Source organism: Phyllobates terribilis, unplaced genomic scaffold (genome assembly GCF_046119375.1).
Source record: "Phyllobates terribilis strain yellow unplaced genomic scaffold, ASM4611937v1 Scaffold_602__1_contigs__length_984359, whole genome shotgun sequence".
Lineage (NCBI taxonomy): Eukaryota > Metazoa > Chordata > Amphibia > Anura > Dendrobatidae > Phyllobates > Phyllobates terribilis.
In genome coordinates, this window is record NW_027363362.1 from 709785 (window position 1) to 737006 (window position 27222).

Consider the following 27222-nt stretch of genomic DNA (forward strand, 5'->3'; position numbering starts at 1 on the left):
GAAGGGAGGAGAACCAATTAAGGCGGGGGGTGGGGTGGAACGAGCAGCTGTCTACCCTTAGCAGGAGGGCTCCTGATTACATACCTCTCCTGCTGCTGCTGCTGCTGGCTGTCCAGCAGCAGACTGAAGGTGGCTGCTGCTGTGCACAGGTATATAAAGGCTCAGAGCCTATTATGACACGCGCAGCCAGCGTTCCATTGCCACATTCCATCTACTGCAGGCAGGATACCTGGCTGGCTGAATGTCGCTGAGAAGCTCACAGAGACCGCCATAAGCAACAGTTTAACAGAATGCCACAGACTAATCAACCAAACTTTTTGGGTTGGGTTCTCTTTTATAGTCTGCAGGCATTAAATGAAAGAAGTCAGTGTTCCAGCAGAGGGAGACAACGTTTCAGAAAAGGCATTGTAGCAAACCAAAAAAGAAATTTTAAGCGCAGCAGAGTAACCAGCGCACATACCTGTTAGCTCAGGTGAGTTTAAAAGGCTGCTGTTGATAACAAGGGCATTTGCTAAATAGATGGTGTGTGTGCAACAATATACTGAAAGGTCAATTATATTGTGCAGCTTATCTCACCACCTGTAGTTATTTAGGTGAAAGCTCCAAAATGCTTGCCTAATATGTCTGTTTATCCAAAAGGAAGTAAAAAGGGAGAGCTAGAAAGATAGCATTGCATCACATTACATGGCAATGCAATGCACAGTTGCTGAAGTTGAACCAAAATGAGCTTGTAATCTGGCTTCTGCAACTTTGAACATGAAAAATCCAATGAGGAGAAGAAAAGCAAAGCCAAAGAGTGCATCCCAAAATCCGACAAACAAGCAAAATGAACAAAAAACATTGAATTCAATTCTTTCTGATTTTAGAAACTGCATTAAAGAAGGGGTGCACCGGTCCTGGAGATACTGCAATACCAGGTCAATGCGTGGAGTGGACAGAGCAAGCTCTTTTTCCATCTCCCTGTTCTAAAAATCCATTTAATATATGGTCCCCAGATAGGGGACGTATCAGATATTAAACTGATAAGAACAGATACTACACTTGATCTTAGCCAAAAGGCCGAGAAGCGATAACCAGAATTGGTTTCAAACTACGGAGCCACCCAAGGATCCTGAAAAGTCCATTTGTGGAGATGAGCTCCTGGACTCCCGTTAAGAAGACATGTTGTCAACCTCTAGATCCCTTACATGCCTGCACTTTTCGGCTTGCTGCTGCTGCAATCCACGCGTTTTAGATCTGCATAACTCCACCTCTTTAAACACAGCACCTTCACCCCCTGCTGTTCCCACCCGCCTCAACACCGTTGGAAGGGAGGAGAACCAATTAAGGCGGGGGGTGGGGTGGAACGAGCAGCTGTCTACCCTTAGCAGGAGGGCTCCTGATTACATACCTCTCCTGCTGCTGCTGCTGCTGGCTGTCCAGCAGCAGACTGAAGGTGGCTGCTGCTGTGCACAGGTATATAAAGGCTCAGAGCCTATTATGACACGCGCAGCCAGCGTTCCATTGCCACATTCCATCTACTGCAGGCAGGATACCTGGCTGGCTGAATGTCGCTGAGAAGCTCACAGAGACCGCCATAAGCAACAGTTTAACAGAATGCCACAGACTAATCAACCAAACTTTTTGGGTTGGGTTCTCTTTTATAGTCTGCAGGCATTAAATGAAAGAAGTCAGTGTTCCAGCAGAGGGAGACAACGTTTCAGAAAAGGCATTGTAGCAAACCAAAAAAGAAATTTTAAGCGCAGCAGAGTAACCAGCGCACATACCTGTTAGCTCAGGTGAGTTTAAAAGGCTGCTGTTGATAACAAGGGCATTTGCTAAATAGATGGTGTGTGTGCAACAATATACTGAAAGGTCAATTATATTGTGCAGCTTATCTCACCACCTGTAGTTATTTAGGTGAAAGCTCCAAAATGCTTGCCTAATATGTCTGTTTATCCAAAAGGAAGTAAAAAGGGAGAGCTAGAAAGATAGCATTGCATCACATTACATGGCAATGCAATGCACAGTTGCTGAAGTTGAACCAAAATGAGCTTGTAATCTGGCTTCTGCAACTTTGAACATGAAAAATCCAATGAGGAGAAGAAAAGCAAAGCCAAAGAGTCCATCCCAAAATCCGACAAACAAGCAAAATGAACAAAAAACATTGAATTCAATTCTTTCTGATTTTAGAAACTGCATTAAAGAAGGGGTGCACCGGTCCTGGAGATACTGCAATACCAGGTCAATGCGTGGAGTGGACAGAGCAAGCTCTTTTTCCATCTCCCTGTTCTAAAAATCCATTTAATATATGGTCCCCAGATAGGGGACGTATCAGATATTAAACTGATAAGAACAGATACTACACTTGATCTTAGCCAAAAGGCCGAGAAGCGATAACCAGAATTGGTTTCAAACTACGGAGCCACCCAAGGATCCTGAAAAGTCCATTTGTGGAGATGAGCTCCTGGACTCCCGTTAAGAAGACATGTTGTCAACCTCTAGATCCCTTACATGCCTGCACTTTTCGGCTTGCTGCTGCTGCAATCCACGCGTTTTAGATCTGCATAACTCCACCTCTTTAAACACAGCACCTTCACCCCCTGCTGTTCCCACCCGCCTCAACACCGTTGGAAGGGAGGAGAACCAATTAAGGCGGGGGGTGGGGTGGAACGAGCAGCTGTCTACCCTTAGCAGGAGGGCTCCTGATTACATACCTCTCCTGCTGCTGCTGGCTGTCCAGCAGCAGACTGAAGGTGGCTGCTGCTGTGCACAGGTATATAAAGGCTCAGAGCCTATTATGACACGCGCAGCCAGCGTTCCATTGCCACATTCCATCTACTGCAGGCAGGATACCTGGCTGGCTGAATGTCGCTGAGAAGCTCACAGAGACCGCCATAAGCAACAGTTTAACAGAATGCCACAGACTAATCAACCAAACTTTTTGGGTTGGGTTCTCTTTTATAGTCTGCAGGCATTAAATGAAAGAAGTCAGTGTTCCAGCAGAGGGAGACAACGTTTCAGAAAAGGCATTGTAGCAAACCAAAAAAGAAATTTTAAGCGCAGCAGAGTAACCAGCGCACATACCTGTTAGCTCAGGTGAGTTTAAAAGGCTGCTGTTGATAACAAGGGCATTTGCTAAATAGATGGTGTGTGTGCAACAATATACTGAAAGGTCAATTATATTGTGCAGCTTATCTCACCACCTGTAGTTATTTAGGTGAAAGCTCCAAAATGCTTGCCTAATATGTCTGTTTATCCAAAAGGAAGTAAAAAGGGAGAGCTAGAAAGATAGCATTGCATCACATTACATGGCAATGCAATGCACAGTTGCTGAAGTTGAACCAAAATGAGCTTGTAATCTGGCTTCTGCAACTTTGAACATGAAAAATCCAATGAGGAGAAGAAAAGCAAAGCCAAAGAGTCCATCCCAAAATCCGACAAACAAGCAAAATGAACAAAAAACATTGAATTCAATTCTTTCTGATTTTAGAAACTGCATTAAAGAAGGGGTGCACCGGTCCTGGAGATACTGCAATACCAGGTCAATGCGTGGAGTGGACAGAGCAAGCTCTTTTTCCATCTCCCTGTTCTAAAAATCCATTTAATATATGGTCCCCAGATAGGGGACGTATCAGATATTAAACTGATAAGAACAGATACTACACTTGATCTTAGCCAAAAGGCCGAGAAGCGATAACCAGAATTGGTTTCAAACTACGGAGCCACCCAAGGATCCTGAAAAGTCCATTTGTGGAGATGAGCTCCTGGACTCCCGTTAAGAAGACATGTTGTCAACCTCTAGATCCCTTACATGCCTGCACTTTTCGGCTTGCTGCTGCTGCAATCCACGCGTTTTAGATCTGCATAACTCCACCTCTTTAAACACAGCACCTTCACCCCCTGCTGTTCCCACCCGCCTCAACACCGTTGGAAGGGAGGAGAACCAATTAAGGCGGGGGGTGGGGTGGAACGAGCAGCTGTCTACCCTTAGCAGGAGGGCTCCTGATTACATACCTCTCCTGCTGCTGCTGGCTGTCCAGCAGCAGACTGAAGGTGGCTGCTGCTGTGCACAGGTATATAAAGGCTCAGAGCCTATTATGACACGCGCAGCCAGCGTTCCATTGCCACATTCCATCTACTGCAGGCAGGATACCTGGCTGGCTGAATGTCGCTGAGAAGCTCACAGAGACCGCCATAAGCAACAGTTTAACAGAATGCCACAGACTAATCAACCAAACTTTTTGGGTTGGGTTCTCTTTTATAGTCTGCAGGCATTAAATGAAAGAAGTCAGTGTTCCAGCAGAGGGAGACAACGTTTCAGAAAAGGCATTGTAGCAAACCAAAAAAGAAATTTTAAGCGCAGCAGAGTAACCAGCGCACATACCTGTTAGCTCAGGTGAGTTTAAAAGGCTGCTGTTGATAACAAGGGCATTTGCTAAATAGATGGTGTGTGTGCAACAATATACTGAAAGGTCAATTATATTGTGCAGCTTATCTCACCACCTGTAGTTATTTAGGTGAAAGCTCCAAAATGCTTGCCTAATATGTCTGTTTATCCAAAAGGAAGTAAAAAGGGAGAGCTAGAAAGATAGCATTGCATCACATTACATGGCAATGCAATGCACAGTTGCTGAAGTTGAACCAAAATGAGCTTGTAATCTGGCTTCTGCAACTTTGAACATGAAAAATCCAATGAGGAGAAGAAAAGCAAAGCCAAAGAGTCCATCCCAAAATCCGACAAACAAGCAAAATGAACAAAAAACATTGAATTCAATTCTTTCTGATTTTAGAAACTGCATTAAAGAAGGGGTGCACCGGTCCTGGAGATACTGCAATACCAGGTCAATGCGTGGAGTGGACAGAGCAAGCTCTTTTTCCATCTCCCTGTTCTAAAAATCCATTTAATATATGGTCCCCAGATAGGGGACGTATCAGATATTAAACTGATAAGAACAGATACTACACTTGATCTTAGCCAAAAGGCCGAGAAGCGATAACCAGAATTGGTTTCAAACTACGGAGCCACCCAAGGATCCTGAAAAGTCCATTTGTGGAGATGAGCTCCTGGACTCCCGTTAAGAAGACATGTTGTCAACCTCTAGATCCCTTACATGCCTGCACTTTTCGGCTTGCTGCTGCTGCAATCCACGCGTTTTAGATCTGCATAACTCCACCTCTTTAAACACAGCACCTTCACCCCCTGCTGTTCCCACCCGCCTCAACACCGTTGGAAGGGAGGAGAACCAATTAAGGCGGGGGGTGGGGTGGAACGAGCAGCTGTCTACCCTTAGCAGGAGGGCTCCTGATTACATACCTCTCCTGCTGCTGCTGCTGCTGGCTGTCCAGCAGCAGACTGAAGGTGGCTGCTGCTGTGCACAGGTATATAAAGGCTCAGAGCCTATTATGACACGCGCAGCCAGCGTTCCATTGCCACATTCCATCTACTGCAGGCAGGATACCTGGCTGGCTGAATGTCGCTGAGAAGCTCACAGAGACCGCCATAAGCAACAGTTTAACAGAATGCCACAGACTAATCAACCAAACTTTTTGGGTTGGGTTCTCTTTTATAGTCTGCAGGCATTAAATGAAAGAAGTCAGTGTTCCAGCAGAGGGAGACAACGTTTCAGAAAAGGCATTGTAGCAAACCAAAAAAGAAATTTTAAGCGCAGCAGAGTAACCAGCGCACATACCTGTTAGCTCAGGTGAGTTTAAAAGGCTGCTGTTGATAACAAGGGCATTTGCTAAATAGATGGTGTGTGTGCAACAATATACTGAAAGGTCAATTATATTGTGCAGCTTATCTCACCACCTGTAGTTATTTAGGTGAAAGCTCCAAAATGCTTGCCTAATATGTCTGTTTATCCAAAAGGAAGTAAAAAGGGAGAGCTAGAAAGATAGCATTGCATCACATTACATGGCAATGCAATGCACAGTTGCTGAAGTTGAACCAAAATGAGCTTGTAATCTGGCTTCTGCAACTTTGAACATGAAAAATCCAATGAGGAGAAGAAAAGCAAAGCCAAAGAGTCCATCCCAAAATCCGACAAACAAGCAAAATGAACAAAAAACATTGAATTCAATTCTTTCTGATTTTAGAAACTGCATTAAAGAAGGGGTGCACCGGTCCTGGAGATACTGCAATACCAGGTCAATGCGTGGAGTGGACAGAGCAAGCTCTTTTTCCATCTCCCTGTTCTAAAAATCCATTTAATATATGGTCCCCAGATAGGGGACGTATCAGATATTAAACTGATAAGAACAGATACTACACTTGATCTTAGCCAAAAGGCCGAGAAGCGATAACCAGAATTGGTTTCAAACTACGGAGCCACCCAAGGATCCTGAAAAGTCCATTTGTGGAGATGAGCTCCTGGACTCCCGTTAAGAAGACATGTTGTCAACCTCTAGATCCCTTACATGCCTGCACTTTTCGGCTTGCTGCTGCTGCAATCCACGCGTTTTAGATCTGCATAACTCCACCTCTTTAAACACAGCACCTTCACCCCCTGCTGTTCCCACCCGCCTCAACACCGTTGGAAGGGAGGAGAACCAATTAAGGCGGGGGGTGGGGTGGAACGAGCAGCTGTCTACCCTTAGCAGGAGGGCTCCTGATTACATACCTCTCCTGCTGCTGCTGCTGCTGGCTGTCCAGCAGCAGACTGAAGGTGGCTGCTGCTGTGCACAGGTATATAAAGGCTCAGAGCCTATTATGACACGCGCAGCCAGCGTTCCATTGCCACATTCCATCTACTGCAGGCAGGATACCTGGCTGGCTGAATGTCGCTGAGAAGCTCACAGAGACCGCCATAAGCAACAGTTTAACAGAATGCCACAGACTAATCAACCAAACTTTTTGGGTTGGGTTCTCTTTTATAGTCTGCAGGCATTAAATGAAAGAAGTCAGTGTTCCAGCAGAGGGAGACAACGTTTCAGAAAAGGCATTGTAGCAAACCAAAAAAGAAATTTTAAGCGCAGCAGAGTAACCAGCGCACATACCTGTTAGCTCAGGTGAGTTTAAAAGGCTGCTGTTGATAACAAGGGCATTTGCTAAATAGATGGTGTGTGTGCAACAATATACTGAAAGGTCAATTATATTGTGCAGCTTATCTCACCACCTGTAGTTATTTAGGTGAAAGCTCCAAAATGCTTGCCTAATATGTCTGTTTATCCAAAAGGAAGTAAAAAGGGAGAGCTAGAAAGATAGCATTGCATCACATTACATGGCAATGCAATGCACAGTTGCTGAAGTTGAACCAAAATGAGCTTGTAATCTGGCTTCTGCAACTTTGAACATGAAAAATCCAATGAGGAGAAGAAAAGCAAAGCCAAAGAGTCCATCCCAAAATCCGACAAACAAGCAAAATGAACAAAAAACATTGAATTCAATTCTTTCTGATTTTAGAAACTGCATTAAAGAAGGGGTGCACCGGTCCTGGAGATACTGCAATACCAGGTCAATGCGTGGAGTGGACAGAGCAAGCTCTTTTTCCATCTCCCTGTTCTAAAAATCCATTTAATATATGGTCCCCAGATAGGGGACGTATCAGATATTAAACTGATAAGAACAGATACTACACTTGATCTTAGCCAAAAGGCCGAGAAGCGATAACCAGAATTGGTTTCAAACTACGGAGCCACCCAAGGATCCTGAAAAGTCCATTTGTGGAGATGAGCTCCTGGACTCCCGTTAAGAAGACATGTTGTCAACCTCTAGATCCCTTACATGCCTGCACTTTTCGGCTTGCTGCTGCTGCAATCCACGCGTTTTAGATCTGCATAACTCCACCTCTTTAAACACAGCACCTTCACCCCCTGCTGTTCCCACCCGCCTCAACACCGTTGGAAGGGAGGAGAACCAATTAAGGCGGGGGGTGGGGTGGAACGAGCAGCTGTCTACCCTTAGCAGGAGGGCTCCTGATTACATACCTCTCCTGCTGCTGCTGCTGCTGGCTGTCCAGCAGCAGACTGAAGGTGGCTGCTGCTGTGCACAGGTATATAAAGGCTCAGAGCCTATTATGACACGCGCAGCCAGCGTTCCATTGCCACATTCCATCTACTGCAGGCAGGATACCTGGCTGGCTGAATGTCGCTGAGAAGCTCACAGAGACCGCCATAAGCAACAGTTTAACAGAATGCCACAGACTAATCAACCAAACTTTTTGGGTTGGGTTCTCTTTTATAGTCTGCAGGCATTAAATGAAAGAAGTCAGTGTTCCAGCAGAGGGAGACAACGTTTCAGAAAAGGCATTGTAGCAAACCAAAAAAGAAATTTTAAGCGCAGCAGAGTAACCAGCGCACATACCTGTTAGCTCAAGTGAGTTTAAAAGGCTGCTGTTGATAACAAGGGCATTTGCTAAATAGATGGTGTGTGTGCAACAATATACTGAAAGGTCAATTATATTGTGCAGCTTATCTCACCACCTGTAGTTATTTAGGTGAAAGCTCCAAAATGCTTGCCTAATATGTCTGTTTATCCAAAAGGAAGTAAAAAGGGAGAGCTAGAAAGATAGCATTGCATCACATTACATGGCAATGCAATGCACAGTTGCTGAAGTTGAACCAAAATGAGCTTGTAATTAGTGTTGAGCCACCCCCGTAGTGTTCGGGTTCGGTTCGGTTCGTCGAACACCGGGATGTTCGAGGAACTGTTCGTCGAACTGTTCGTCGAACACCTTAGAACACCGTCGAACACCGTTAAAACCAATGGCAGGCAAACAAAAACACATAGAAACACATAGAAAACACCTGCAAAGGTGTCCAAAAGCTGACAAACTGCTCAGAAGACACTCTGTTTAAAAAAGCCGGCCGGCAATTCAGCAGCGGCATACACCGGTACCCGACAATTTAGACAAGAAGGAATAGAGCATCACACATAGATTAGATAGATAGAAACATGTCAGTCACACATATAAGAAGCACAGTGACAGTGTTGGTTACTGCATTTGTCATTTAGTGTAAAGGATTTATTAAAAAAAATATTAGTGTTTTCATGCACCGTCTCTTTAAAAAAGCCGGCCGGCAATTCAGCATCTGTACCCGACAATTTAGAACAGAAAGAATAGAGCTTCACACATAGATTAGATAGATAGAAACATGTCAGTCACATATATAATAAGTACAGTGATAGTGTTGCTTACTGTACTTGTCATTTAGTGTAAAGGATTTATTTAAAAAAATAATAGTGTTTTCATGCACTGTCTCTTTAAAAAAGCCGGCCGGCAATTCAGCAGCGGTACCCGACAATTTAGAACAGAAAGATAGAGCATCACACATAGATTAGATAGATAGAAACATGTCAGTCACATATATATGAAGTACAGTGATAGTGTTGGTTACTGTACTTGTCATTTAGTATTAAAATAAAGGATTTATTATTAAAAAAATTGGCGTGGGGTTCCCCTTAATTTTAGGCTCTAGCGGAGGTTAAGCAGACGGCTGGGGCAGATGTTTGAAGCCTGGGAAGGGGGTAATACCCACGGAGCTTCCCAGGCTACTAATATCAGCCCCCAGCTGAATACATAGCCTTTACTAGCTATTAAAATGGGGGACCCCCCAAAAAAAATGACGTGGGGTCCCCCTTAATTTAATAGCTAGCAAAGGCTAGGCAGACAGCTGGGGGCTGATATTAATAGCCCAGGAAGGGAGCCATGAATATTGGCCCCCTCCCAGGCTAGAAACACCAGCCGTCAGCCGCCCCAGAAATGGCGCATTCATAGGATGCGCCAATTCTGGCACTTAGCCTCGCTCTTCCACGCTGCCCTGGTGCGGTGGCAGGGGGTAATAGGGTTGGGGTTGATGTCAGCTTATAATGCCAGCTGACATCAAGCCCAGGTTAGTAATGGAGAGGCGTCTATAAGACACCCCCATTACTAACCCCATAGTCAAAGTTAAAAAAAACACAAACACCCAGAATAAAGTCCTTTAATTGAAATAAAGACACAATCCTTTATTGTTCTAAATTAAACCATACCTACCATCACGCCCATTCCAGCTGAAGCCAACGATCTCCTGCAATAAAAGAAAAATAATAAAGCAACCTCATCCTTACCTTTCCATGGTTCCCACGACAGCTTCAGCTCTGCTACATCGAGATGACAGGCTGGACCGCAGCAGAACGCCGCCATCCAGCCTGTCATCCCGCAGACACTGAGAAGCGCAGGCTTGCTTGCGCTGCTCAGCGTCTCTCTGTGACGACATCCAGATGAGCCGAGTTCATGTCCAATGAACTCGGCTCACCTCATGCACGTCACTGACAGCGTGGGAAAATTCTCACGCTGAAGCGCTGATTGCAGGAGAATTTTCCCACGCTGTCAGTGACGTGCAGGAGGTGAGCTGAGTTCATTGGACATGAGCTCACCTCATGCACATCACTGACAGCGTGGGAGAATTCTCCTGCACTCAGCACTTCAGCGTGAGAATTTTCCCACGCTGTCAGTGACGTGCATGAGGTGAGCCGAGTTCATTGGACATGACCTCGGCTCATCTGGATGCCGTCACAGCGAGACAGTGAGGAGCGCAAGCATGCCTGCGCTTCTCAGTGTCTGCGGGATGACAGACTGGATGGCAGCGTTCTGCTGCGGTCCAGCCAGTCATCTCGATGTAGCAGAGCTGAAGCTGTCGTGGGAACCATGGAAAGGTAAGGATGAGGTTGGTTTATTATTTTTCTTTTATTGCAGGAGATCGTTGGCTTCAGCTGGAATGGGTGTGATGGTAAGTATGGTTTAATTTAGAACAATAAAGAATTGTGTCTTTATTTCAATTAAAGGACTTTATTCTGGGTGTTGTGGTTTTTTTAAATACTTTACTAGAAATTCATGGCGGTCATGTCTAATACTGGCGTGACCCCATGAATTTTGGGCTTGGGGCCAGCTGATAATACCAAGCTGGCCCTAACCCCTTTATTACCCAGTGAGCCACCGCACCAGGGCCCTGGATGAGTTGGGTACAGCGCCAGAAGATGGCGCTTCTATGAACGCGCCATTTTCCGGGGTGGCTGCGGACTGCAATTTGTAGCGGGGGGGGGCCCAGAAAGCTTGGGCCTCCCTGCGCTGCAGATTCCAGCCCCCAGCTGCCTAGTTGTACCTGGCTGGACACAAAAATAGGGCGAAGCCCCACGTACTTTTTTTTTAATTATTTCATGAATTTCATGAAATAATTAAGAAAAAAAGGCCTTCCCTATATTGTTGTGTCCGGCCAGGTACAAATAGGCAGCTGGTGGTTGGGGGCAGCCCGTTCCTGCCTGCTGTACCTGGCTGGACACAAATATAGTGCGAATCCCCACTTCAATTTTTTTTAATTATTTCATGAAATTCATGAAATAATTAAGAAAAAAAGGGCTTCCCTATATTGTTGTGTCCGGCCAGGTACAAATAGGCAGCTGGTGGATGGGGGCAGCCCGTTCCTGCCTGCTGTACCTGGCTGGACACAAATATAGTGCGAAGCCCCACTTCAATTTTTTTAAATTATTTCAGGAAATTCATGAAATAATTTAAAAAAAATTGACGTGGGGCTTCGCACTATATTTGTGTCCAGCCAGGTACAGCAGGCAGGAACGGGCTGCCCCCAACCACCAGCTGCCTATTTGTACCTGGCCGGACACAACAATATAGGGAAGCCCTTTTTTTCTTAATTATTTCATGAAATAATTTAAAGAAAATTGACGTGGGGCTTCGCCCTGTTTTTCTGTCCAGCCAGGTACAACTAGGCAGCTGGGGGCTGGAATCCGCAGCGCAGGGAGGCCCAAGCTTTCTGGGCCACCCCCGCTGCAAATTGCAGTCCACAGCCACCCCGGAAAATGGCGCGTTCATAGAAGCGCCATCTTCTGGCGCTGTACCCAACTCATCCAGGGCCCTGAAGCGGTGGCTCACTGGGTAATAAAGGGGTTAGGGCCAGCTTGGCATTATCAGCTGGCCCTAAGCCCGAAATTCATGGGGTCACGCCAATATTAGACATGACCACCATGAATTTCTAGTAAAGTATTTAAAAAAAACACAACACCCAGAAAAAAGTCCTTTAATTGAAATAAACACACAATTCTTTATTGTTCTAAATTAAACCATACTTACCATCACGCCCATTCCAGCTGAAGCCAACGATCTCCTGAAATAAAAGAAAAATAATAAAGCAACATCATCCTTACCTTTCCATGGTTCCCATGACAGCTTCAGCTCTGCTACATCGAGATGACAGGCTGGACCGCAGCAGAACGCTGCCATCCAGCCTCTCATCCCGCAGACACTGAGAAGCGCAGGCTTGCTTGCGCTCCACAGTGTCTCTCTGTGAGGGCATCCAGATGAGCCGAGTTAATGTCCAATGAACTCGGCTCACCTCATGCACGTCACTGACAGCGTGGGAAAATTCTCCTGCACTCAGCGCTTCAGCGTGGGAGAATTCTCACACTGAAGCGCTGAGTGCAGGAGAATTCTCCCACGCTGTCAGTGACGTGCAGGAGGTGAGCTGAGTTCATTGGACATGAGCTCACCTTATGCACGTCACTGACAGCGTGGGAAAATTCTCCTGCACTCAGCGCTTCAGCGTGGGAGAATTCTCACGCTGAAGCGCTGAGTGCAGGAGAATTCTCCCACGCTGTCAGTGAAGTGCAGGAGGTGAGCTGAGTTCATTGGACATGAGCTCACCTTATGCACGTCACTGACAGCGTGGGAGAATTCTCCTGCACTCACCGCTTCAGCGTGAGAATTTTCCCACGCTGTCAGTGACGTGCATGAGGTGAGCCGAGTTCATTGGACATGAACTCGGCTCATCTGGATGTCGTCACAGAGAGACGCTGAGCAGCGCAAGCAAGCCTGCGCTTCTCAGTGTCTGCGGGATGAGAGGCTGGATGGCAGCGTTCTGCTGCGGTCCAGCCTGTCATCTCGATGTAGCAGAGCTGAAGCTGTCGTGGGAACCATGGAAAGGTAAGGATGAGGTTGCTTTATTATTTTTCTTTTATTGCAGGAGATCGTTGGCTTCAGCTGGAATGAGCGTGACAGTAAGTATGGTTTAATTTAGAACAATAAAGGATTGTGTCTTTATTTCAATTAAAGGACTTTATTCTGGGTGTTTGTGTTTTTTTTAACTTTGACTATGGGGTTAGTAATGGGGGTGTCTTATAGACGCCTCTCCATTACTAACCTGGGCTTGATGTCAGCTGGCATTATAAGCTGACATCAACCCCAACCCTATTACCCCCTGCCACCGCACCAGGGCAGCGTGGAAGAGCGAGGCTAAGTGCCAGAATTGGCGCATCCTATGAATGCGCCATTTCTGGGGCGGCTGACGGCTGGTGTTTCTAGCCTGGGAGGGGGCCAATATTCATGGCTCCCTTCCTGGGCTATTAATATCAGCCCCCAGCTGTCTGCCTAGCCTTTGCTAGCTATTAAATTAGGGGGGACCCCACGTCATTTTTTTTGGGGTGTCCCCCATTTTAATAGCTAGTAAAGGCTATGTATTCAGCTGGGGGCTGATATTAGTAGCCTGGGAAGCTCCGTGGGTATTACCCCCTTCCCAGGCTTCAAACATCTGCCCCAGCCGTCTGCTTAACCTCCGCTAGAGCCTAAAATTAAGGGGAACCCCACGCCAATTTTTTTAATAATAAATCCTTTATTTTAATACTAAATGACAAGTACAGTAACCAACACTATCACTGTACTTCATATATATGTGACTGACATGTTTCTATCTATCTAATCTATGTGTGAAGCTCTATTCTGTCTGTTATAAATTGTCGGGTACCGCTGCTGAATTGCCGGCCGGCTTTTTTAAAGAGACAGTGCATGAAAACACTATTATTTTTTTTGATAAATCCTTTACGCTAAATGACAAGTACAGTAAGCAACACTGTCACTGTACTTCGTATATATGTGGCTGACATGTTTCTATCTATCTAATCTATGTGTGAAGCTCTATTCTGTCTGTTATAAATTGTCGGGTACCGCTGCTGAATTGCCGGCCGCTTTTTTAAAGAGACGGTGCATGAAAACACTATTATTTTTTTTGATAAATCCTTTACGCTAAATGACAAGTACAGTAAGCAGCACTTTCACTGTACTTCATATATATGTGGCTGACATGTTTATATCTATCTAATCTATGTGTGAAGCTCTATTCTTTCGGTTCTAAATTGTCGGGTACAGGTGTATGCCGCTGCTGAATTGCCGGCTTTTCATGTTTCACTGTTGGCACTGTTCCCATCGATTTGGGCAACCACTGTAATGCCACAACCACCATGGCTATGGAATTACAGTGAGTGGCAGACAATCCCTGCATGATTGGTGCTCTAAATAGCACCAGACATGCAGGACACGCTTTTGGTGCATGAACAGTTATCGAACATAACCTCGAACAGCCGAATTTTTTGCAAATCGTTCGGGTTCGTGGAACAACTCGAACACCGCCCAAAACAGCTCGAATTTGAGATTGGCGAACAGTTCTAGTCGAACACCGCTCATCTCTACTTGTAATCTGGCTTCTGCAACTTTGAACATGAAAAATCCAATGAGGAGAAGAAAAGCAAAGCCAAAGAGTCCATCCCAAAATCCGACAAACAAGCAAAATGAACAAAAAACATTGAATTCAATTCTTTCTGATTTTAGAAACTGCATTAAAGAAGGGGTGCACCGGTCCTGGAGATACTGCAATACCAGGTCAATGCGTGGAGTGGACAGAGCAAGCTCTTTTTCCATCTCCCTGTTCTAAAAATCCATTTAATATATGGTCCCCAGATAGGGGACGTATCAGATATTAAACTGATAAGAACAGATACTACACTTGATCTTAGCCAAAAGGCCGAGAAGCGATAACCAGAATTGGTTTCAAACTACGGAGCCACCCAAGGATCCTGAAAAGTCCATTTGTGGAGATGAGCTCCTGGACTCCCGTTAAGAAGACATGTTGTCAACCTCTAGATCCCTTACATGCCTGCACTTTTCGGCTTGCTGCTGCTGCAATCCACGCGTTTTAGATCTGCATAACTCCACCTCTTTAAACACAGCACCTTCACCCCCTGCTGTTCCCACCCGCCTCAACACCGTTGGAAGGGAGGAGAACCAATTAAGGCGGGGGGTGGGGTGGAACGAGCAGCTGTCTACCCTTAGCAGGAGGGCTCCTGATTACATACCTCTCCTGCTGCTGCTGCTGCTGGCTGTCCAGCAGCAGACTGAAGGTGGCTGCTGCTGTGCGCAGGTATATAAAGGCTCAGAGCCTATTATGACACGCGCAGCCAGCGTTCCATTGCCACATTCCATCTACTGCAGGCAGGATACCTGGCTGGCTGAATGTCGCTGAGAAGCTCACAGAGACCGCCATAAGCAACAGTTTAACAGAATGCCACAGACTAATCAACCAAACTTTTTGGGTTGGGTTATCTTTTATAGTCTGCAGGCATTAAATGAAAGAAGTCAGTGTTCCAGCAGAGGGAGACAACGTTTCAGAAAAGGCATTGTAGCAAACCAAAAAAGAAATTTTAAGCGCAGCAGAGTAACCAGCGCACATACCTGTTAGCTCAGGTGAGTTTAAAAGGCTGCTGTTGATAACAAGGGCATTTGCTAAATAGATGGTGTGTGTGCAACAATATACTGAAAGGTCAATTATATTGTGCAGCTTATCTCACCACCTGTAGTTATTTAGGTGAAAGCTCCAAAATGCTTGCCTAATATGTCTGTTTATCCAAAAGGAAGTAAAAAGGGAGAGCTAGAAAGATAGCATTGCATCACATTACATGGCAATGCAATGCACAGTTGCTGAAGTTGAACCAAAATGAGCTTGTAATCTGGCTTCTGCAACTTTGAACATGAAAAATCCAATGAGGAGAAGAAAAGCAAAGCCAAAGAGTCCATCCCAAAATCCGACAAACAAGCAAAATGAACAAAAAACATTGAATTCAATTCTTTCTGATTTTAGAAACTGCATTAAAGAAGGGGTGCACCGGTCCTGGAGATACTGCAATACCAGGTCAATGCGTGGAGTGGACAGAGCAAGCTCTTTTTCCATCTCCCTGTTCTAAAAATCCATTTAATATATGGTCCCCAGATAGGGGACGTATCAGATATTAAACTGATAAGAACAGATTTTTTTTTTTTTTTATCGAAAGCCCGAATTCGTGTACAAAACCCGAGTGCGCTTAAAAAAGTGACAAGTGCCACAAAAAAAGTGCACTAGGATGCTGGTCTTCTTGAAACCCTCTCCAAAAGGAGAAGGGTCCCCCAAATCATTCCCCGTCCCTCCGAGCCAGAAGGCCACAGCGAGGAACAGGGACAAATAGCCACCTCCAGCCGGAGCCAGAGGCGACCCAATCTTACCCCCAATACCTGCCCGAGTTCTCACCCGAGCAAGGCACTGGGAGCCAAAGACTGTGCTCCCCTCCCGGAAGAGGGGAGCCAACAACGCTCTCCTCCCGAAAGAGGAGAGCCAGGGGGGTTCAGGGGGGAGCGGAACCTGATGGCCACACACTCCCCCCCTAGACCTGCCAAGAGAGGAACCCGTAAGGGAACCGCATCCCGACAAAATCCTAGTAAGGACGTGGACACACGTGAAAAAGTGAACACACAGTGACAAAAAAAAAAATTAAATAAATAGTGAAGGTTTCACAGTATAATACTGCCCGGACCTTCGACCGGGAATTGAAAAATTCCCCATCCTAAGGCCAGAAGGCCCGGAATAAGGGTGTGTGTGAAGAAAGAAATATTGAAGTGCTAGTGCAAATGTGCCATAAACTCAAGTGGGGTTCCCAATCCCAGTGAGTTAAGGCACCCCAGGGTCACCACTCCTGGGGCACTTCACACTTCGGGCTTTCGATCTTCCCCGGCCCAATGGCGTCGATCCTGGGGGGCCATGCTTTCCACCAGATGACTATATTAGCCACCTGGCGTACTAACAAGCGCCGAAACCCCAGTGTGCATAATGTATCAATCTACTAGGGCGGCCAACATCCAAAACCGCCTTTTCGAAAGATACTACACTTGATCTTAGCCAAAAGGCCGTGAAGCGATAACCAGAATTGGTTTCAAACTAAGGAGCCACCCAAGGATCCTGAAAAGTCCATTTGTGGAGATGAGCTCCTGGACTCCCGTTAAGAAGACATGTTGTCAACCTCTAGATCCCTTACATGCCTGCACTTTTCGGCTTGCTGCTGCTGCAATCCACGCGTTTTAGATCTGCATAACTCCACCTCTTTAAACACAGCACCTTCACCCCCTGCTGTTCCCACCCGCCTCAACACCGTTGGAAGGGAGGAGAACCAATTAAGGCGGGGGGTGGGGTGGAACGAGCAGCTGTCTACCCTTAGCAGGAGGGCTCCTGATTACATACCTCTCCTGCTGCTGCTGCTGGCTGTCCAGCAGCAGACTGAAGGTGGCTGCTGCTGTGCACAGGTATATAAAGGCTCAGAGCCTATTATGACACGCGCAGCCAGCGTTCCATTGCCACATTCCATCTACTGCAGGCAGGATACCTGGCTGGCTGAATGTCGCTGAGAAGCTCACAGAGACCGCCATAAGCAACAGTTTAACAGAATGCCACAGACTAATCAACCAAACTTTTTGGGTTGGGTTCTCTTTTATAGTCTGCAGGCATTAAATGAAAGAAGTCAGTGTTCCAGCAGAGGGAGACAACGTTTCAGAAAAGGCATTGTAGCAAACCAAAAAAGAAATTTTAAGCGCAGCAGAGTAACCAGCGCACATACCTGTTAGCTCAGGTGAGTTTAAAAGGCTGCTGTTGATAACAAGGGCATTTGCTAAATAGATGGTGTGTGTGCAACAATATACTGAAAGGTCAATTATATTGTGCAGCTTATCTCACCACCTGTAGTTATTTAGGTGAAAGCTCCAAAATGCTTGCCTAATATGTCTGTTTATCCAAAAGGAAGTAAAAAGGGAGAGCTAGAAAGATAGCATTGCATCACATTACATGGCAATGCAATGCACAGTTGCTGAAGTTGAACCAAAATGAGCTTGTAATCTGGCTTCTGCAACTTTGAACATGAAAAATCCAATGAGGAGAAGAAAAGCAAAGCCAAAGAGTCCATCCCAAAATCCGACAAACAAGCAAAATGAACAAAAAACATTGAATTCAATTCTTTCTGATTTTAGAAACTGCATTAAAGAAGGGGTGCACCGGTCCTGGAGATACTGCAATACCAGGTCAATGCGTGGAGTGGACAGAGCAAGCTCTTTTTCCATCTCCCTGTTCTAAAAATCCATTTAATATATGGTCCCCAGATAGGGGACGTATCAGATATTAAACTGATAAGAACAGATACTACACTTGATCTTAGCCAAAAGGCCGAGAAGCGATAACCAGAATTGGTTTCAAACTACGGAGCCACCCAAGGATCCTGAAAAGTCCATTTGTGGAGATGAGCTCCTGGACTCCCGTTAAGAAGACATGTTGTCAACCTCTAGATCCCTTACATGCCTGCACTTTTCGGCTTGCTGCTGCTGCAATCCACGCGTTTTAGATCTGCATAACTCCACCTCTTTAAACACAGCACCTTCACCCCCTGCTGTTCCCACCCGCCTCAACACCGTTGGAAGGGAGGAGAACCAATTAAGGCGGGGGGTGGGGTGGAACGAGCAGCTGTCTACCCTTAGCAGGAGGGCTCCTGATTACATACCTCTCCTGCTGCTGCTGCTGCTGGCTGTCCAGCAGCAGACTGAAGGTGGCTGCTGCTGTGCACAGGTATATAAAGGCTCAGAGCCTATTATGACACGCGCAGCCAGCGTTCCATTGCCACATTCCATCTACTGCAGGCAGGATACCTGGCTGGCTGAATGTCGCTGAGAAGCTCACAGAGACCGCCATAAGCAACAGTTTAACAGAATGCCACAGACTAATCAACCAAACTTTTTGGGTTGGGTTCTCTTTTATAGTCTGCAGGCATTAAATGAAAGAAGTCAGTGTTCCAGCAGAGGGAGACAACGTTTCAGAAAAGGCATTGTAGCAAACCAAAAAAGAAATTTTAAGCGCAGCAGAGTAACCAGCGCACATACCTGTTAGCTCAGGTGAGTTTAAAAGGCTGCTGTTGATAACAAGGGCATTTGCTAAATAGATGGTGTGTGTGCAACAATATACTGAAAGGTCAATTATATTGTGCAGCTTATCTCACCACCTGTAGTTATTTAGGTGAAAGCTCCAAAATGCTTGCCTAATATGTCTGTTTATCCAAAAGGAAGTAAAAAGGGAGAGCTAGAAAGATAGCATTGCATCACATTACATGGCAATGCAATGCACAGTTGCTGAAGTTGAACCAAAATGAGCTTGTAATCTGGCTTCTGCAACTTTGAACATGAAAAATCCAATGAGGAGAAGAAAAGCAAAGCCAAAGAGTCCATCCCAAAATCCGACAAACAAGCAAAATGAACAAAAAACATTGAATTCAATTCTTTCTGATTTTAGAAACTGCATTAAAGAAGGGGTGCACCGGTCCTGGAAATACTGCAATACCAGGTCAATGCGTGGAGTGGACAGAGCAAGCTCTTTTTCCATCTCCCTGTTCTAAAAATCCATTTAATATATGGTCCCCAGATAGGGGACGTATCAGATATTAAACTGATAAGAACAGATACTACACTTGATCTTAGCCAAAAGGCCGAGAAGCGATAACCAGAATTGGTTTCAAACTACGGAGCCACCCAAGGATCCTGAAAAGTCCATTTGTGGAGATGAGCTCTTGGACTCCCGTTAAGAAGACATGTTGTCAACCTCTAGATCCCTTACATGCCTGCACTTTTCGGCTTGCTGCTGCTGCAATCCACGCGTTTTAGATCTGCATAACTCCACCTCTTTAAACACAGCACCTTCACCCCCTGCTGTTCCCACCCGCCTCAACACCGTTGGAAGGGAGGAGAACCAATTAGGGCGGGGGGTGGGGTGGAACGAGCAGCTGTCTACCCTTAGCAGGAGGGCTCCTGATTACATACCTCTCCTGCTGCTGCTGCTGCTGGCTGTCCAGCAGCAGACTGAAGGTGGCTGCTGCTGTGCACAGGTATATAAAGGCTCAGAGCCTATTATGACACGCGCAGCCAGCGTTCCATTGCCACATTCCATCTACTGCAGGCAGGATACCTGGCTGGCTGAATGTCGCTGAGAAGCTCACAGAGACCGCCATAAGCAACAGTTTAACAGAATGCCACAGACTAATCAACCAAACTTTTTGGGTTGGGTTCTCTTTTATAGTCTGCAGGCATTAAATGAAAGAAGTCAGTGTTCCAGCAGAGGGAGACAACGTTTCAGAAAAGGCATTGTAGCAAACCAAAAAAGAAATTTTAAGCGCAGCAGAGTAACCAGCGCACATACCTGTTAGCTCAGGTGAGTTTAAAAGGCTGCTGTTGATAACAAGGGCATTTGCTAAATAGATGGTGTGTGTGCAACAATATACTGAAAGGTCAATTATATTGTGCAGCTTATCTCACCACCTGTAGTTATTTAGGTGAAAGCTCCAAAATGCTTGCCTAATATGTCTGTTTATCCAAAAGGAAGTAAAAAGGGACAGCTAGAAAGATAGCATTGCATCACATTACATGGCAATGCAATGCACAGTTGCTGAAGTTGAACCAAAATGAGCTTGTAATCTGGCTTCTGCAACTTTGAACATGAAAAATCCAATGAGGAGAAGAAAAGCAAAGCCAAAGAGTCCATCCCAAAATCCGACAAACAAGCAAAATGAACAAAAAACATTGAATTCAATTCTTTCTGATTTTAGAAACTGCATTAAAGAAGGGGTGCACCGGTCCTGGAGATACTGCAATACCAGGTCAATGCGTGGAGTGGACAGAGCAAGCTCTTTTTCCATCTCCCTGTTCTAAAAATCCATTTAATATATGGTCCCCAGATAGGGGACGTATCAGATATTAAACTGATAAGAACAGATACTACACTTGATCTTAGCCAAAAGGCCGAGAAGCGATAACCAGAATTGGTTTCAAACTACGGAGCCACCCAAGGATCCTGAAAGTCCATTTGTGGAGATGAGCTCCTGGACTCCCGTTAAGAAGACATGTTGTCAACCTCTAGATCCCTTACATGCCTGCACTTTTCGGCTTGCTGCTGCTGCAATCCACGCGTTTTAGATCTGCATAACTCCACCTCTTTAAACACAGCACCTTCACCCCCTGCTGTTCCCACCCGCCTCAACACCGTTGGAAGGGAGGAGAACCAATTAAGGCGGGGGGTGGGGTGGAACGAGCAGCTGTCTACCCTTAGCAGGAGGGCTCCTGATTACATACCTCTCCTGCTGCTGCTGCTGCTGGCTGTCCAGCAGCAGACTGAAGGTGGCTGCTGCTGTGCACAGGTATATAAAGGCTCAGAGCCTATTATGACACGCGCAGCCAGCGTTCCATTGCCACATTCCATCTACTGCAGGCAGGATACTTGGCTGGCTGAATGTCGCTGAGAAGCTCACAGAGACCGCCATAAGCAACAGTTTAACAGAATGCCACAGACTAATCAACCAAACTTTTTGGGTTGGGTTCTCTTTTATAGTCTGCAGGCATTAAATGAAAGAAGTCAGTGTTCCAGCAGAGGGAGACAACGTTTCAGAAAAGGCATTGTAGCAAACCAAAAAAGAAATTTTAAGCGCAGCAGAGTAACCAGCGCACATACCTGTTAGCTCAGGTGAGTTTAAAAGGCTGCTGTTGATAACAAGGGCATTTGCTAAATAGATGGTGTGTGTGCAACAATATACTGAAAGGTCAATTATATTGTGCAGCTTATCTCACCACCTGTAGTTATTTAGGTGAAAGCTCCAAAATGCTTGCCTAATATGTCTGTTTATCCAAAAGGAAGTAAAAAGGGAGAGCTAGAAAGATAGCATTGCATCACATTACATGGCAATGCAATGCACAGTTGCTGAAGTTGAACCAAAATGAGCTTGTAATCTGGCTTCTGCAACTTTGAACATGAAAAATCCAATGAGGAGAAGAAAAGCAAAGCCAAAGAGTCCATCCCAAAATCCGACAAACAAGCAAAATGAACAAAAAACATTGAATTCAATTCTTTCTGATTTTAGAAACTGCATTAAAGAAGGGGTGCACCGGTCCTGGAGATACTGCAATACCAGGTCAATGCGTGGAGTGGACAGAGCAAGCTCTTTTTCCATCTCCCTGTTCTAAAAATCCATTTAATATATGGTCCCCAGATAGGGGACGTATCAGATATTAAACTGATAAGAACAGATACTACACTTGATCTTAGCCAAAAGGCCGAGAAGCGATAACCAGAATTGGTTTCAAACTACGGAGCCACCCAAGGATCCTGAAAAGTCCATTTGTGGAGATGAGCTCCTGGACTCCCGTTAAGAAGACATGTTGTCAACCTCTAGATCCCTTACATGCCTGCACTTTTCGGCTTGCAGCTGCTGCAATCCACGCGTTTTAGATCTGCATAACTCCACCTCTTTAAACACAGCACCTTCACCCCCTGCTGTTCCCACCCGCCTCAACACCGTTGGAAGGGAGGAGAACCAATTAAGGCGGGGGGTGGGGTGGAACGAGCAGCTGTCTACCCTTAGCAGGAGGGCTCCTGATTACATACCTCTCCTGCTGCTGCTGCTGCTGGCTGTCCAGCAGCAGACTGAAGGTGGCTGCTGCTGTGCACAGGTATATAAAGGCTCAGAGCCTATTATGACACGCGCAGCCAGCGTTCCATTGCCACATTCCATCTACTGCAGGCAGGATACCTGGCTGGCTGAATGTCGCTGAGAAGCTCACAGAGACCGCCATAAGCAACAGTTTAACAGAATGCCACAGACTAATCAACCAAACTTTTTGGGTTGGGTTCTCTTTTATAGTCTGCAGGCATTAAATGAAAGAAGTCAGTGTTCCAGCAGAGGGAGACAACGTTTCAGAAAAGGCATTGTAGCAAACCAAAAAAGAAATTTTAAGCGCAGCAGAGTAACCAGCGCACATACCTGTTAGCTCAGGTGAGTTTAAAAGGCTGCTGTTGATAACAAGGGCATTTGCTAAATAGATGGTGTGTGTGCAACAATATACTGAAAGGTCAATTATATTGTGCAGCTTATCTCACCACCTGTAGTTATTTAGGTGAAAGCTCCAAAATGCTTGCCTAATATGTCTGTTTATCCAAAAGGAAGTAAAAAGGGAGAGCTAGAAAGATAGCATTGCATCACATTACATGGCAATGCAATGCACAGTTGCTGAAGTTGAACCAAAATGAGCTTGTAATCTGGCTTCTGCAACTTTGAACATGAAAAATCCAATGAGGAGAAGAAAAGCAAAGCCAAAGAGTCCATCCCAAAATCCGACAAACAAGCAAAATGAACAAAAAACATTGAATTCAATTCTTTCTGATTTTAGAAACTGCATTAAAGAAGGGGTGCACCGGTCCTGGAGATACTGCAATACCAGGTCAATGCGTGGAGTGGACAGAGCAAGCTCTTTTTCCATCTCCCTGTTCTAAAAATCCATTTAATATATGGTCCCCAGATAGGGGACGTATAAGATATTAAACTGATAAGAACAGATACTACACTTGATCTTAGCCAAAAGGCCGAGAAGCGATAACCAGAATTGGTTTCAAACTACGGAGCCACCCAAGGATCCTGAAAAGTCCATTTGTGGAGATGAGCTCCTGGACTCCCGTTAAGAAGACATGTTGTCAACCTCTAGATCCCTTACATGCCTGCACTTTTCGGCTTGCTGCTGCTGCAATCCACGCGTTTTAGATCTGCATAACTCCACCTCTTTAAACACAGCACCTTCACCCCCTGCTGTTCCCACCCGCCTCAACACCGTTGGAAGGGAGGAGAACCAATTAAGGCGGGGGGTGGGGTGGAACGAGCAGCTGTCTACCCTTAGCAGGAGGGCTCCTGATTACATACCTCTCCTGCTGCTGCTGCTGCTGGCTGTCCAGCAGCAGACTGAAGGTGGCTGCTGCTGTGCACAGGTATATAAAGGCTCAGAGCCTATTATGACACGCGCAGCCAGCGTTCCATTGCCACATTCCATCTACTGCAGGCAGGATACCTGGCTGGCTGAATGTCGCTGAGAAGCTCACAGAGACCGCCATAAGCAACAGTTTAACAGAATGCCACAGACTAATCACTCAAACTTTTTGGGTTGGGTTCTCTTTTATAGTCTGCAGGCATTAAATGAAAGAAGTCAGTGTTCCAGCAGAGGGAGACAACGTTTCAGAAAAGGCATTGTAGCAAACCAAAAAAGAAATTTTAAGCGCAGCAGAGTAACCAGCGCACATACCTGTTAGCTCAGGTGAGTTTAAAAGGCTGCTGTTGATAACAAGGGCATTTGCTAAATAGATGGTGTGTGTGCAACAATATACTGAAAGGTCAATTATATTGTGCAGCTTATCTCACCACCTGTAGTTATTTAGGTGAAAGCTCCAAAATGCTTGCCTAATATGTCTGTTTATCCAAAAGGAAGTAAAAAGGGAGAGCTAGAAAGATAGCATTGCATCACATTACATGGCAATGCAATGCACAGTTGCTGAAGTTGAACCAAAATGAGCTTGTAATCTGGCTTCTGCAACTTTGAACATGAAAAATCCAATGAGGAGAAGAAAAGCAAAGCCAAAGAGTCCATCCCAAAATCCGACAAACAAGCAAAATGAACAAAAAACATTGAATTCAATTCTTTCTGATTTTAGAAACTGCATTAAAGAAGGGGTGCACCGGTCCTGGAGATACTGCAATACCAGGTCAATGCGTGGAGTGGACAGAGCAAGCTCTTTTTCCATCTCCCTGTTCTAAAAATCCATTTAATATATGGTCCCCAGATAGGGGACGTATCAGATATTAAACTGAGAAGAACAGATACTACACTTGATCTTAGCCAAAAGGCCGAGAAGCGATAACCAGAATTGGTTTCAAACTACGGAGCCACCCAAGGATCCTGAAAAGTCCATTTGTGGAGATGAGCTCCTGGACTCCCGTTAAGAAGACATGTTGTCAACCTCTAGATCCCTTACATGCCTGCACTTTTCGGCTTGCTGCTGCTGCAATCCACGCGTTTTAGATCTGCATAACTCCACCTCTTTAAACACAGCACCTTCACCCCCTGCTGTTCCCACCCGCCTCAACACCGTTGGAAGGGAGGAGAACCAATTAAGGCGGGGGGTGGGGTGGAACGAGCAGCTGTCTACCCTTAGCAGGAGGGCTCCTGATTACATACCTCTCCTGCTGCTGCTGCTGCTGGCTGTCCAGCAGCAGACTGAAGGTGGCTGCTGCTGTGCACAGGTATATAAAGGCTCAGAGCCTATTATGACACGCGCAGCCAGCGTTCCATTGCCACATTCCATCTACTGCAGGCAGGATACCTGGCTGGCTGAATGTCGCTGAGAAGCTCACAGAGACCGCCATAAGCAACAGTTTAACAGAATGCCACAGACTAATCAACCAAACTTTTTGGGTTGGGTTCTCTTTTATAGTCTGCAGGCATTAAATGAAAGAAGTCAGTGTTCCAGCAGAGGGAGACAACGTTTCAGAAAAGGCATTGTAGCAAACCAAAAAAGAAATTTTAAGCGCAGCAGAGTAACCAGCGCACATACCTGTTAGCTCAGGTGAGTTTAAAAGGCTGCTGTTGATAACAAGGGCATTTGCTAAATAGATGGTGTGTGTGCAACAATATACTGAAAGGTCAATTATATTGTGCAGCTTATCTCACCACCTGTAGTTATTTAGGTGAAAGCTCCAAAATGCTTGCCTAATATGTCTGTTTATCCAAAAGGAAGTAAAAAGGGAGAGCTAGAAAGATAGTGACGCGCCCCCTGGGCCATATTCTTTAGGGGAATACCCGGAGCCGGATCAGATGGGGGTTGTAGTCTTCCGAGTGGCTGTGACCCGGTCCGTGCCCAGGGTGTCAAACTCAGTTGTATGTGGCAGTCCTACAGATGTTACTAAGTTCTTAATGTCGACTACGCCACCCGTTGTGTTGCGGTCACTGTGGCCGCCGCTGCAGCAGGGTCCGCTGAGGCTGGTGGTGTAGGTGCAGCTTTGGTGATATAACCCCCAACGGGTGGGGTATAGCCTCAGGGGGATCAGGTGCAGAGGATGGGGGTTGTGGTGATGCAGTGTAGACGGCAATCAGAGACAGAGTCGGGTTATGCAGTTTAGGATGTTTACTCACTGCTGATGTTCCGGTCACTCCAGCTTCGAGTGACCTCCCGAGCCGTGCTGCGTCCACCAGGTTCTGGATCCAGCCAACCCCCAAATAAGTCCGGAGCGTGACCCTGAGCTCTCCTTCTGTCCTTTCTCTGGCCGTCCCCACTATTGATCCACCCAGGTCCAGCTCCCTCGGGCCTTCTGTTGGGAGACCCTTGGCCTTGGGTTCCCTGACCCTCCACGTGGTATGCCTTCGTGGTGGATGTGGTGGGTGGCCATGGCAGACGCTGCCCACGGCCTCCGGTCTCTGGCTGGGGTGTGTTTTTGCCCCCACCAGCTTGGGTTCCGGTACCCTGTGCCGACTCTTCACCCGGGGATTTAATTTGGGTTCTTAGAGTCCTCTTCTTCTGTTTCCCCCTCTGGGTCTCTCTTTCTCCTCTCTCACTCTGGGTCTCTCTTCTCCTCTGCTCGCTGACTTTCTCTCTGCAACTGACCCTGTTCTTAGTTGGTGCCCACCTTATATACACCCTCTATGTGTGAGCTCAGGTGACCAGCACCCAATGAGCTCCTAACTTTACCCAGGCTGCTCCCCCTATCTGCCCCTACACTACTTGGGATGTACCACCCCCCTCCCACTCCAGCCAGGAACAGACTCGGTCGTACCTGCACATTTCTAAGTGGGAGTACCGTCGGTCTGCTCCTCGGAAATGGGATGTGTGTAGTGCATGCAGCCTACCGAGCTCAGTTCCACACTCCATCCTTACCCGGGAGTGGAATATCACACCTCTGGGTTGAGGTGCAATACCCCTGTAGCAGCCGAATCCTCAGGGTGCTACATTCCCCCCTGGTAAATCACAGCACGTCCTCGGGCTGTAAGACAAAAACATCACAAAACATACAAAATTTTTCATATAAACATAAACATATAAAACATATAAAACTTTATATAAATTAGCAGCATTAAACATTCTCGTCGTCTCTTGTTCCTCCTCCGGTCACTGGGCAACTGTTGACCGGGCAAAGTGCGACAGTTCCTTTCTTTAAGATGATTTAACAGTAAAACCAGTAGGGGGCGCTTTAGGACGCGCAACTATATACAAGGGTATGGCCGCTCTCAGTCCTCGGCCAGTTAAGGAGGGAAAGGGAATGGCTGCTCACAGTCCTCAGCCTGTGGG

The 27222-nt window shown here is 46.1% G+C and overlaps 14 non-coding genes across 14 annotated transcripts; all 14 read right to left on the reverse strand.

The window, feature by feature from the left end:
• Nucleotides 1–880: 880 nt before the first annotated feature.
• Nucleotides 881–1071, reverse strand: LOC141233509 (U2 spliceosomal RNA). Its single transcript, XR_012299584.1, has one exon. It is a non-coding gene; the product is annotated as a U2 spliceosomal RNA (small nuclear RNA).
• Nucleotides 1072–2186: 1115 nt separating this feature from the next.
• LOC141233510 (U2 spliceosomal RNA) lies at nucleotides 2187–2377 on the reverse strand. Its single transcript, XR_012299585.1, has one exon. It is a non-coding gene; the product is annotated as a U2 spliceosomal RNA (small nuclear RNA).
• Nucleotides 2378–3486: 1109 nt separating this feature from the next.
• Nucleotides 3487–3677, reverse strand: LOC141233511 (U2 spliceosomal RNA). Its single transcript, XR_012299586.1, has one exon. It is a non-coding gene; the product is annotated as a U2 spliceosomal RNA (small nuclear RNA).
• Nucleotides 3678–4786: 1109 nt separating this feature from the next.
• Nucleotides 4787–4977, reverse strand: LOC141233512 (U2 spliceosomal RNA). Its single transcript, XR_012299587.1, has one exon. It is a non-coding gene; the product is annotated as a U2 spliceosomal RNA (small nuclear RNA).
• A 1115-nt stretch (nucleotides 4978–6092) lies between these two features.
• LOC141233513 (U2 spliceosomal RNA) lies at nucleotides 6093–6283 on the reverse strand. Its single transcript, XR_012299588.1, has one exon. It is a non-coding gene; the product is annotated as a U2 spliceosomal RNA (small nuclear RNA).
• A 1115-nt stretch (nucleotides 6284–7398) lies between these two features.
• Nucleotides 7399–7589, reverse strand: LOC141233514 (U2 spliceosomal RNA). Its single transcript, XR_012299589.1, has one exon. It is a non-coding gene; the product is annotated as a U2 spliceosomal RNA (small nuclear RNA).
• Nucleotides 7590–14587: 6998 nt separating this feature from the next.
• Nucleotides 14588–14778, reverse strand: LOC141233516 (U2 spliceosomal RNA). The gene has a single exon (XR_012299591.1). It is a non-coding gene; the product is annotated as a U2 spliceosomal RNA (small nuclear RNA).
• A 1115-nt stretch (nucleotides 14779–15893) lies between these two features.
• Nucleotides 15894–16080, reverse strand: LOC141233687 (U2 spliceosomal RNA). The gene has a single exon (XR_012299750.1). It is a non-coding gene; the product is annotated as a U2 spliceosomal RNA (small nuclear RNA).
• Nucleotides 16081–18079: 1999 nt separating this feature from the next.
• On the reverse strand, nucleotides 18080–18270 carry LOC141233517 (U2 spliceosomal RNA). Its single transcript, XR_012299592.1, has one exon. It is a non-coding gene; the product is annotated as a U2 spliceosomal RNA (small nuclear RNA).
• Nucleotides 18271–19385: 1115 nt separating this feature from the next.
• Nucleotides 19386–19576, reverse strand: LOC141233592 (U2 spliceosomal RNA). Its single transcript, XR_012299665.1, has one exon. It is a non-coding gene; the product is annotated as a U2 spliceosomal RNA (small nuclear RNA).
• Nucleotides 19577–20691: 1115 nt separating this feature from the next.
• LOC141233518 (U2 spliceosomal RNA) lies at nucleotides 20692–20882 on the reverse strand. The gene has a single exon (XR_012299593.1). It is a non-coding gene; the product is annotated as a U2 spliceosomal RNA (small nuclear RNA).
• Nucleotides 20883–21996: 1114 nt separating this feature from the next.
• On the reverse strand, nucleotides 21997–22187 carry LOC141233519 (U2 spliceosomal RNA). The gene has a single exon (XR_012299594.1). It is a non-coding gene; the product is annotated as a U2 spliceosomal RNA (small nuclear RNA).
• A 1115-nt stretch (nucleotides 22188–23302) lies between these two features.
• LOC141233636 (U2 spliceosomal RNA) lies at nucleotides 23303–23493 on the reverse strand. Its single transcript, XR_012299709.1, has one exon. It is a non-coding gene; the product is annotated as a U2 spliceosomal RNA (small nuclear RNA).
• A 1115-nt stretch (nucleotides 23494–24608) lies between these two features.
• Nucleotides 24609–24799, reverse strand: LOC141233635 (U2 spliceosomal RNA). Its single transcript, XR_012299708.1, has one exon. It is a non-coding gene; the product is annotated as a U2 spliceosomal RNA (small nuclear RNA).
• Nucleotides 24800–27222: the final 2423 nt, after the last annotated feature.